Here is an 11,561-nt window from a genome sequence, read left to right on the forward strand (position 1 = left end):
AATAATTTTGAGATTTGTTTAAATTTTACATAACCTCTAAGGTTATAGTATACCACTGCGGCATATTGTACATTAATTCCAAGAGGTAAAAACTTATGTAGGAGTAGTGCTTCAAAAATTGGATCCCCAAGACAAATTTGGCATTCTAGAAATCTAATTTGGATAAGTGAACCAAACCGATGTGAGAATCGATCCCCAAAAAATTTAAATAATAATGCTAATTTTGATAATATAAAATAAAAAATAAATTGAGTGAGAACCAGACTAATTCTCTGATTCCCTAGCAACGGTTCTCTGAAGGAGTCAAAATCGGAGGAATTCTTGGTCCTTAGTAGGGACATGGTGGGTCCACATCAATTCCCATTCCGGATAAGTCATTTCCGACATACATCGACGAATTTTAGAGTAATTCTGACACCTCAATTATGGGAATGCAGCCTTCTCAACCTCTCTACTAATTAACATAGAATTTATTTTTATATGCATTATGAATGTTCCTAAGAAATAATGTCTTAAGATAGAACAAAGATCGCTACCAATAAGATCCAATTAATTAAGAACTCAAAAAAATCTATTTTCTGTTTTTTTTTAAATACACAGCTGGTGATTTTAAAGTGTATCGCAGAGTTGCAAACCAAGAAAGTCTTCCAGGTCATTCACGAGTAGAGTGAATGCATAGTGTGCTCAGTAAGAACACACACTATGCACACACTGTACTCAACAGTGTCTTGTATAGACAGCCTCCATGCACCTTAAGATTATCGAACTTCATAAGTTTTCCTTCGAAGTAGTTTTGGCCACTTGAAAGGAAAGGAAATGTTTTGCTTGTCTTGTTATTTTTCTCAACACTATTTGAAAAAAAAAAAAAAAGTATATAAAGAGGCTATTTACTTTTAGTACAAGGAGGACGCAATTACTATTGTATGTTGGATTTCAAATCAGGTGGTAGAGAATGTGCCATTGACCAGGATTACAATTTAAATTTTTTTTTTCGAATTTTGTAACACAACTCAAGTTGTCCCATTTGAAATCGGATGGCCATAGATATTTGTGACCTTGTGAAAAAGGTAAATCATCCCATAGTATACAATCCCATTGAAAAACAAGAGTATACACCCAACTTTTCCAAAGAAGAGCCATTGGGAGATTTTTTCGTTCTAAAAATTCAAGGACCACTTCAGGATGATTATTTACAAATGAAAAAAAAAATACTTTTTGAGTTCAACACTTATGTCACCCTTTATAAATTGAACGATCTCTATTCAATCATGAGATATTAATTTTGTCAAGCCCATAAAACGAACGATTTGGTAAAATAAATACATTATTAAAGTTAGTCTATGAGTTGAAAAGGTTATATCGACAAAATTTGAGGTCTTAAAATAATACTATTAAATTGAATTGTATCCAAAAGAGTAGATAGATAATATGGTCGTACGGGAGCATTAAATATTCTAAAAAAAAAAAGGCACCCTCAAAACCCATATTGGAAAATGAAGAAAAAAAAAATATAAAGGAGAGGGAAAGGGATGTAAAAGTCATTTTTTAGTAACTGAGGGTATCTAGGTGAATTTAAGGTGCCAACTTCGTGTCAGTAGGCTTAGATGAGTAGGTGTCTGGTGGAATCCATGTTAGTGAGCCACGCTTTGGGAGAGTGCATGACTTGTGTCCTCCTCATCAAACCGTTTGCCTTTTCTCATTCTCACCCTTTCTCTCTCTACTCTTTTTCTTTTTCTCTCTCTTTCTCTCTCTTCTCCTACCAAACAAAATACCCCAGGCTTTTCATGTTTTTGTTGCCACACGTGTTACATACTCAAGGTTAGAGCTGCAACATTTGGACATGGAGGAGAGAAAAAAAAAGTGCCAATATTCAGGGTTAGAGGTGCAATATTTGGACTTGAAAGAGAGATAAAATGTGTGTATGCGTATGCGTGTGTATGAGAAATTCCTCAATCTCACCGTTCAAAATCCCCGGTTCACCAGGTGAATCATGATGCTCTTGAGATTATAAGCCGTAGTTTGAGGTTGATTCGGTCTAGTCTGGACCAACTCGCTTGGTTTTATGTGAGCTATTCAGATTTAGCACCTTATTGGATTTGAGTAACTTGGACGAGTCTGAGCTCGAGTCGGCAATTATTTAGCGGTCAACTTGGATAAATGATTGGTTCACAATCCATAAATTAGATGAAATTAGATGCTAGAATAAACAAACATGATTGTGTATTACGAAACCATTTTCTTTTGATAAAAGGATATGGCAATTATTTTTAGCAATTAGATGTGAAATTTAATAGTTTGAAGCAGTGTTTTAAAAAACGTCGCGAACCGGATTCGTCCGGTTCGACTCGAAAATCGTAAAAAGGGGATCGTATCGGCTAAAAAATCGGAAATCATCCGGTTCTAGAGAGAACCGAACGATTCTGCACAGTGACTCGCCGAGTCACTGTGTGGAATCGGCGAGACCGTGAAGAACACAGGTTGCACAATGTTCTTCACGGGATTCTTTGAAATTTGTCATTTTTTGATCATTTTTCTTGTTTTTTTTGGCATGTGATCTAATTTGCAGGCTGTAAACAGCTTTATTCAGCTTTTTCAAGGATTAAATGGTTGAAAAATTTGGTGTTTTTGGATCACGAACTTGCTTTTTTAGGGTTTCCCGCCTTTTCTGAAAGTTTCATGCCAAATAGGGCATGAATCTTTCAAAATTTGTAGCCATTTTGATCGTAAAGCTGTGAATCAAAACCTTTTGTTACTAATTTGTGATAATCGTTGAGAAAAACAGAGTTTTTTGGAGATTGAAGGCTTCGGTTCACAAAATCAGGTAAGAAGTTTGGGTTTTTTTTTTTTTTTTCCGCCATTTGATTTATTTCACTGCATATTTTGAACATAATGAGTTCAATAATTAGGGTTTTTAATCTTTATTGTGTCTAGTATGATTTAAAATTTTCAATTTTACGTAATCTGGTCAATTACAGCATGAAATTTGAGATAAACACTGAGATGTCTGCGGAACCAAAATTCTGCTGTTTTTTTTTTTTTTTTTTCCGCCTTTTGATTTTGTTTTCATGATATATTAGAAATAATGTGTTAAAAATTTAGGGTTTTGATTCCTTATATTGTTGTTTATCAAAAAATATACTCAATTGGATGTAATTTATTCACTTAGAGGTGGATTTTTGAGTTAAAATCGCTTATGTAAAATGACTCAGTGAAGAACAGAATTATTTTTATTTTTATTTATTTATTTTTTTTTTGTAATCCATGATCGAATGTTTTGTAATACTTGATCGATTTTTTTGTAATCCATGATCGAATTATTATTATTATTTTTTTTTGTAATCCATGATCGAATTTTTTGTTTTGTTTTTTTTTTTGTAACCCATGATAGAATTTTTTGTAATCCATGATCGAATTTTTTGTAATCCATGATCGAAATGTTTGTTTTTTTTTCTTGTAATCCATGATTGAATTTTATTTTTTATTTTTTATTTTTGTAACCCATGATAGAATTTTTTGTAATCCATGATCGAATGTTTTGTAATCCATGATCGAAATGTTTGTTTGTTTTTTTTGTAATCCATGATCGAAATGTTTGTTTTTTTTTTTGTAATCCATGATCGAATTTTTTGTTTTTTGTTTTTTATGTAACCCATGATAGAGTTTTTTGTAATCCATGATTGAATTTTTTGTAATCCATGATCTAATTGTTTTTTTCTTTTTTTGTAATCCACAATCGAATTTTTTGCTTTTTTTTGTTTTTTGTTTTTGTAATCCATGATCGAATTTTATGTAATCCATGATCGAATTTTTTGTAATCCATGATAGAATTTTCTGTAATCCATGATCGACTTTTTTGTAATCCATGGTTGAAATGTTTGTTTTTTTTTCTTGTAATCCATGATTGAATTTTTTGCTTTTTTTTTTTTTTGTAACCCATGATTGAATTTTTTGTAATCCATGATCGAATTGTTTTTTTCTGTTCTTGTAATCCATGATCGAATTTTTTGTTTTTTTATGTTTTTTTTTTTTTGTAATCCATGATCGAATTTTATGTAATCCATGATCGAATTTTATGTAATCCATGATCGAATTTTTTGTAATCCATGATCGAATTTTTTGTAATCCATGATCGAATTTTTGTAATCCATGATTGAATTTTTTGAAAATTTGTGATTTTTTTTTTTAATCCATGATCGAATTTTTTTTTGTAATCCATGATCGAATTTTTTGAAAATTTGTGATTTTTTTTTTTTAATCCATGATCGAACTTTTTGAAAATTTGTTAATTTTTTTTTTTAATCCATGATCGAATTTTTTTATGTAATCCATGATCGAATTTTTTGAAAAATGATGATTTTCCGAAAAGATGTGAAAATCGTGATAAAGTTTTGATTATCATGATGTATTAAACCCAATTTTTAATTTTTATTGTTTGAGTTTGCTGTAATTTTTGTTTTTTTTTTTCCATGATCGAATTTTTTGAAAAATGATGATTTTCCGAAAAGATGTGAAAATCGTGACAAGGTTTTAATTATCATGAGGTATTAAACCATATTTTAAATTTTTATTGTTAAAGTTTTTGTTGAAAAAATTGTATGTTGATGGATTATTTATGCAAAAAAATGCATGTTATTATATTTTTAATGCAAAACTGTATTTTTTTTATCTGTTGTTCATGGATTTTTTAGTTGGAATGACTGATGTTAGCTGGCTCTTTGAAGAATTGTTTTTATTAATAATTTTTTAATGCAAAAAATGTATGTTCTTGATAATTGAGTTGTAGCCATGTTTGGAGCTTGCATTTTGTATTATATTATTATGAATATTTGTAATTGATATGTATGAAAATATTATTGTCAAAAAAGGTATTTTGCAATAATAAATAACAACTAATATGACTACATGAACTACCGCAACATATTATCACTACACATGGTGATTATTTTTCTTTTTGAACTGTCAGGTTAATTTTATACTTTTTACATCTTAAAACAGTTGAATCATGTCAAGATCTGCAGAAGACCCTGCATGGCAACATGGGGTCAGACTTGATCCCAACAAGAAAGACAAAATTATTTGTAATTACTGTCAAAGAGTGATAAGTAGTGGGGTACATAGGTTCAAGCAACACTTGGCAGGGGTTAAGGGAGAAGTTTCTGCATGCACTAGTGTCCCTAGTAATGTAAAAAAACAGATGGTGGCAATTCTAATGCTAACAAAGGTAAAAAAATTGCCAAACATAGGATGAATGAGGAGATAGCTAGTTTATATACACCATCAAGCAGGAATGATACAGAAGAGCAATATAATAATGACCTAAAAGAGCAATATAATAATGAGCTGGACATGGCCACAAGATTGAGTTTACATGAACAATATCAGAGGGAACGTGAGTTTAGAATGCCCGGTGGGTCTAGCTTAGACATGCATGGTGGGCCTAGCTCCGATATGCATGGTGGACCTAGTTCAGATATGCATGGCGGGCCCAACTCAAATATGTATGGAGGGGTTGGTGGCAATATGTATCAAGGAGAATCAGTTGTTGAAGAAATTATTTTTAGGTTACCTAGGAGTGCCAGTATTGCAAGTCATGGTCGTAAAGACCCATTTCTCTCAAAGCCTAAGTCACAACAGATGACCCTAAAAGGCATGGTTAAAGGTACAAGAAACATGTTAGGGAGATATGTTGGTAAATGGTTATACGATAAAGGGATTCCCTTTGATGCAGCCAATAGCCCATATTTTCCACCTATGATTAGTGCAATCCAGAGAGTCGGGCCTGGGGTAAAACCCCCGACGGCATATGAGCTCAGTGGGCCAATATTAGATGAAGAGGTAGAGGAAGTTAAAAAGTGGATTGAAGAATATAAACAGAGTTGGCCAAGGACATGAATTACTCTCATGAGTGATGGTTGGTTGAATAAAGTTAGCAAAAAGGAGTTTTTAAACTTCTTGGCCTATTCCCCAAAAGGTACAGCTTTTTTGTCTAGCAAAGACGTATCAGGGACGAAGAAGTATACAAACTTCTACGTACGACTATATGATCAGATAGTGGAGGAGGTGAGAGATAAGCATGTAGTCCAGTTTATTACGGACAATACGCGTGCATGTGTTTCTGCGGGCAGCAAGTTGATGGATAAGAGGAAGCATCTAGTATGGACCCCGTGTGCTGCACACAGCATCGATCTTATGTTAGATGAGATCGGAGAGATCAAAATTACGAAGGAGACTCTAGATGAAGCAAAGTTGGTGTCGAGATTTATATACAACCACTCTAAAATTTTATTTCTGTTTAGAGAACACTCTAAGAAAAAAGAGATAATCAGGCCTGCCATAACCCGCTTTGCGACCGATTACTTAGCTATGGACTCCATTCGAGAATCTGAAGGTGCATTAAAGAGATTGTTTACTTGTGAAGAGTGGTTAAATGACCGCCTCTCGAAGTCCAGTACCGGTATAAAAGTGGACAACATAATCTCAAATAGGCTGTTCTGGTCTCAATGTTCCAGTGTTGTAGAGGCCACTGCCCCTTTGGTCACGGTGTTAAGAATGGTGGATGCTGACAAGAAAGCTACCATGGGTATCCTTTATGAAGGTATTGAGAGGGCGAAATCAGCTATTAGGGAGAAGTGTAATTTTGCTAGCAAAGTGATCGAGATTATAGAAAAGAGGTGAAACACCAAATTTGGACGTCCAATTCATTATGCTGGTAAATATATATTTATATCATTGCAATGTTTCAGTTTAAATCATTTGTTTATGAAATTGTAAATGACATTTTTCTACCTATATATTTTTTAGGTTACTACTTCAATCCAAAATTTTTCTATTCGACACCTGAACAACCCCACAAGATTATGGAAGAGGTCAGATACATTATTGCAAGGTTGGAGAGAAGCCATCGAAACCAAGTAGCAGCAATACAAGAGGTATTATTTAATGTTTGGGTAAGAACTTCATTGAGTTGTTATATTTGTGAGGAATAATGCACTAAAACGTAATATATTTGTTTTAGCTTGCTATGTATAGCGATGCTATAGGATCCTTCGGAACTAGACTTGCCAGAAATTCTCGAACTATGATGGATCCAGGTTATCCCCTCGCTAATATTTTGTTCATTCATATATTTAATCTTATGAATTGTTCTTGCCCTTACAATGCTTTTTACATTTTAATCCAATTGAATGGTGGAAGATATATGGTACTGATGCACCTCACCTAAAGAGGATAGCAATCAAGGTGCTCTCCCAGACATGTTCTACTACTGGCTGTGAGCGCAACTGGAGTACGTTCCAATGGTTGCACACTACTAGGAGGAATCGACTCGCTTCTGAGAAGCTTCATAAACTAGTCTACGTTCATTATAATTTAAACCTCAGAGAGTGATAAATAAGAAGGAAGCTTGAAGACTATGGGCCGATAGACTTAGACACAATATTTGTCACAGACACAACAGACCAATGGGTAGTAGAAGAGGAGGAGCCAGTGTTGCACAATAGAGCGTTCCTTGAGGCTATCGGTGATGAAGATATTGAAGAAAGTGATGAGCAGCATGAAAGAGGAAGCAGCCAGCCAATGTATCCACAATATGTCGGTGATATTGCACCTAATGAGGGAGAATGGGAAGGGGGTCTAAGAGCAAATGAGAGAGATGATGATTCTGAGGCCACCCTATCCCAGCCATATTATTCACATATCGAGTCCCTACAACAACAGTGTAGGGATGAGCACGACAGTGCAGGTGAGCATGAGGATGGACAAGCTTCGGGGATTTTGGATTGGGAACACAACAAAACACTAACACTCAGGGATTTGGGAATAGTCAGACGCCCGCTAATATCGAGGATTCGTTTTTAGATCGAATCAATGAATTGTCAAACGAATTCAATCAATGGCACCAGCGTGACCAAGAAGAACAACAACGTCGTCTATCATTTTATTTTTAGATCGTATGTTACTAATTTTATGCTTTATTGTAGTCCATGTATGTTGATATACTTATTCCATGATAATTCTATGTTTATCCTTTTGTGTGATGTAAATTAAATGCTGAATGGCGGTTCATACAGGGAAAGAACATATCAATATTCGCATATTCATTCAAAAACATGAAAATTCTTAATGGAGTACCCTCATTTCTTATTGAATTCCTAAAAAACAATATTTATAATGAATTTTAATAATTTTTTCAGATTTTTTTGAAGCTTTATTCTGACCGATTCACCCGATTCCCGATCCGGATCGGTTTTTTGAGAGCCCGATCCGGGTCACCGATCCGTTTTTTAAACCATAGGTTTGAAGTGTGCTGCATACAATATTTAAAAAAACTTGTTTTGGAGTGCCCAATCAATAACATATCATCAACCACCCGATTTCACATCTAACGGTCAATAATATTTGTGATCTCATTGTATCAAACTAAATGACCATGTCTTCCCTACTGAATTACCCCCAAAAAAAAAAGAAGTAAACGGTCCTGTTATATACATTCCTTGAACAAAAATGACAAATCTCAAATCTAATGGCATGAATTGTGTGTAAATCAGTTCATTTTTTTTTTTTATAATCCATCATTTAGTTGATTTATTTTTTTTTCATAATTTAGTTTTCAAAATGCTATCAATTATTATCACATAAAAATTTTATGGCTATAATATCGGGTATGCCCATATCATCGCAAAAAATCATTTTATTATGATAGTATTGGACATCATATCGACCCTTGATTATCTCATGACAAAATCATGGGAAATTCAATTTACCATTGCCAATGAAAATCTAATGGCTCAGGGTTTTTCTGACTTTATTAACAATTATCTCCTATAATTTGAATTTATCTTTATTTTCTCTTGGGAAATAAAAAAGGCTGATAGTATCTCTGATATGATCAAGATAAAAATGAATTTATCACGATAATCTAGCCTCTCTGATTTTATCTCGAAACTGATGACTAAATTTTGATAATAAAAAAATCAAACAAAATATTCCTTTAACATAGCTACCTAAGAAGAAGAAAAAATGTAATTTTATTACTTTTGAACCCAAAAACCTTAAGTACTGCTTAGAATTAAATTTTTTTAAAACTAATTGTTGTGGCCCAATAAATACCTTTAAATTTTGTCATCTAATTTTTAATATTTGAAAGAGGTTTAAAGCTCACTCGAATTTTCTTACGATAATATCAGGATAAGAGTGTCACTATGTGCTATCCCTTTGAAAATTTTGGATAAGCAAATGTTGACCAATAAATCTAAGTACAAAGGTTTAAAACTAAAAAATCAATCATTTTTTTAAGATTTTAAATGAAAAATCTATTGTTTTTCTTATTATTGTTTTTTTCATATTTGAAGCCGAATCATCAATATTTCTCAATACAAATTAGATTCAACATTGGAAAATTCAATCGAATTTTGAGACTGAAATCAATCTAAATTGATTCGGATTTTAAAATGAATCAGTTTTCATATAAAATTGAAAATTTGGAAGTGTAAAAGAGAGAATTGAGATTCAAGATTTAATCTAAATCATTTTAATTGAAATAATCAATTGTTTTAAATAAAAAAATCATGTAACATTTATTAAATAATGTCACAATCACCTTTAACTATGAGATGCAAAAATCAAAATATCCTTCGACAGATTAATTTTTTTTATTCTTTTTTAATTTGTGGAGCAGCGCCTGATTTTACATCTTCATCCATTGGTGGAGGTGGTCTGCTCTTGTTAAAGACAAAACGTCCATACAGATGCATGAGCTCTTGGTACCTAATGGGTATGGGAAAGGTTTGTATAGAGCCGAGGCTCTAAACAATCAAATTAGCGCCTATCTCGAAAATTTTACTAGAAGAGGTTGTTTTGATCCCCAAATATCTTCAAATTAATCATCTCGACATCAAGACATAAGGACATGAGAAAAAAATGGATTTCAAGTTTTGGAAATAGTGCAGACATTTTTTGACCAAGATTTTTAAGTGGCTTTAAATTTTATAATTAAATATGAAAATATATTGGAAAAAGTTTATATAAGGATGCTACCTTATAATGTAGAACTACGGATGTCCCTCAAAAATATATCGGAAAAGGTAGTTTTAACGTTGAAAAACCCTTTGATTAATCATCTTGACATCAAGATGTATGACTATGAACAATAAAAATATTTTAAGTCTCTGAAATAGTGCATTTTACAGCATATTATCCACACCGTCCATTTTCAAGATTTTCATATGTTTATAGATCTACGTGATTTTAACCATTTTTTAAATTTTAAATTTTATAATCAGATATAAAAATAGATTTTGAGATAATCCTAATGACATTTTACATCAAAGTTATATACCATGATAAAATTTGAAAGGCGTTGTACCTCTACACCTACGGAGGCGTCCGTATGCCAATTGCACCCAAATATATTTGAAGGTTATCGCAAAAAATACAAGGGGAAATATCTCTTTATTCCCTATTTTTAAATTTCATATCTCACGAGACCCAATAATTGAAAATATTACTTGTAAGCAAAATGTCTCTATCATATAACCCCGTAGACCCATTTGATCATAAATTTTTGACCCAAACAAACACTAAAATGATATCCTATTCAAACTACATCTCTCTCTCTAAAACTCCATCTCTCTTTCTCTTTGCTTCTCGGTGAGTTTACCAGCCAAGGGCTTTAGCTTGAACTCGAACACTATAACACCTTCTTATGTGTGTGAGAGAGATGGAGTTTGGGTTTTAGAGAGAAAGAGATAGATGTTGAGTTTTAGGGAGAGAGAGAGAGAGAGACGGTGAGGTGAGAGAGAGAGATGGAGTTTGGGTTTTAGAGAGAGATAGAGTTTGGGTTTAGAGAGAGATGGAGTTTAGAGAGAGAGAGATATACAGTCATGTCTTAAGTTGTTGATGTCAATAATACATAGTCAAAATGGTTTAGGGCGTTGGAAGATAGAAAATATGAAGTCTTTTTGTTTACAAGTAATATTTTTAATTCTTGGGTCTGAAGAGATATATAAGTTAAAAATAAGGGATAATATGATATTTTCCCAAAAAAATAATAGCAATCAATCAATTACAAGTATGCTTGATATATGCCATTTTTTGAACTCAATTATATAATTAAAACAAAAATAAAATTTGGCATTTTATTGGGAAAACTTATCAAATTAAATCTAACTTACTAATTATTTAACATTTAATCCATAATCAACCATTCAAACACAAGATGAGATGGCGTTTTTTAACAGGTTATTAAAATTAAATCAAATGATAGCGATAAAATATTGAGGGTGTGGTTTGTATAAGATGTCAACCTTAAATAATCAAAGTAAAATGATATTTTGAAAGTTAACGTCCTCAAATTTTATATAAACAAATACTCCTAACCTTTGTCAAAAATTTCAACTTTACTTTTATAATACATGCCACAAAAAATGCATTACTTTTTAGTAATAATACATGTACAACCTTACTTGGTGAGCAAATTATCATAAAGATTAAAAAGTAACTTTTAAAAAAAGAAATGGTTTCTATGCGGCCAGCCCGCATATCGTAGAAATGCAGGTTTGGCA

The sequence above is a fragment of the Amborella trichopoda genome, chromosome 9 (assembly GCF_054954075.1).
Source record: "Amborella trichopoda isolate Santa Cruz 75 chromosome 9, AtrichopodaSantaCruz75HAP2 v2.0, whole genome shotgun sequence".
Taxonomy (NCBI): Eukaryota; Viridiplantae; Streptophyta; class Magnoliopsida; order Amborellales; family Amborellaceae; genus Amborella; species Amborella trichopoda.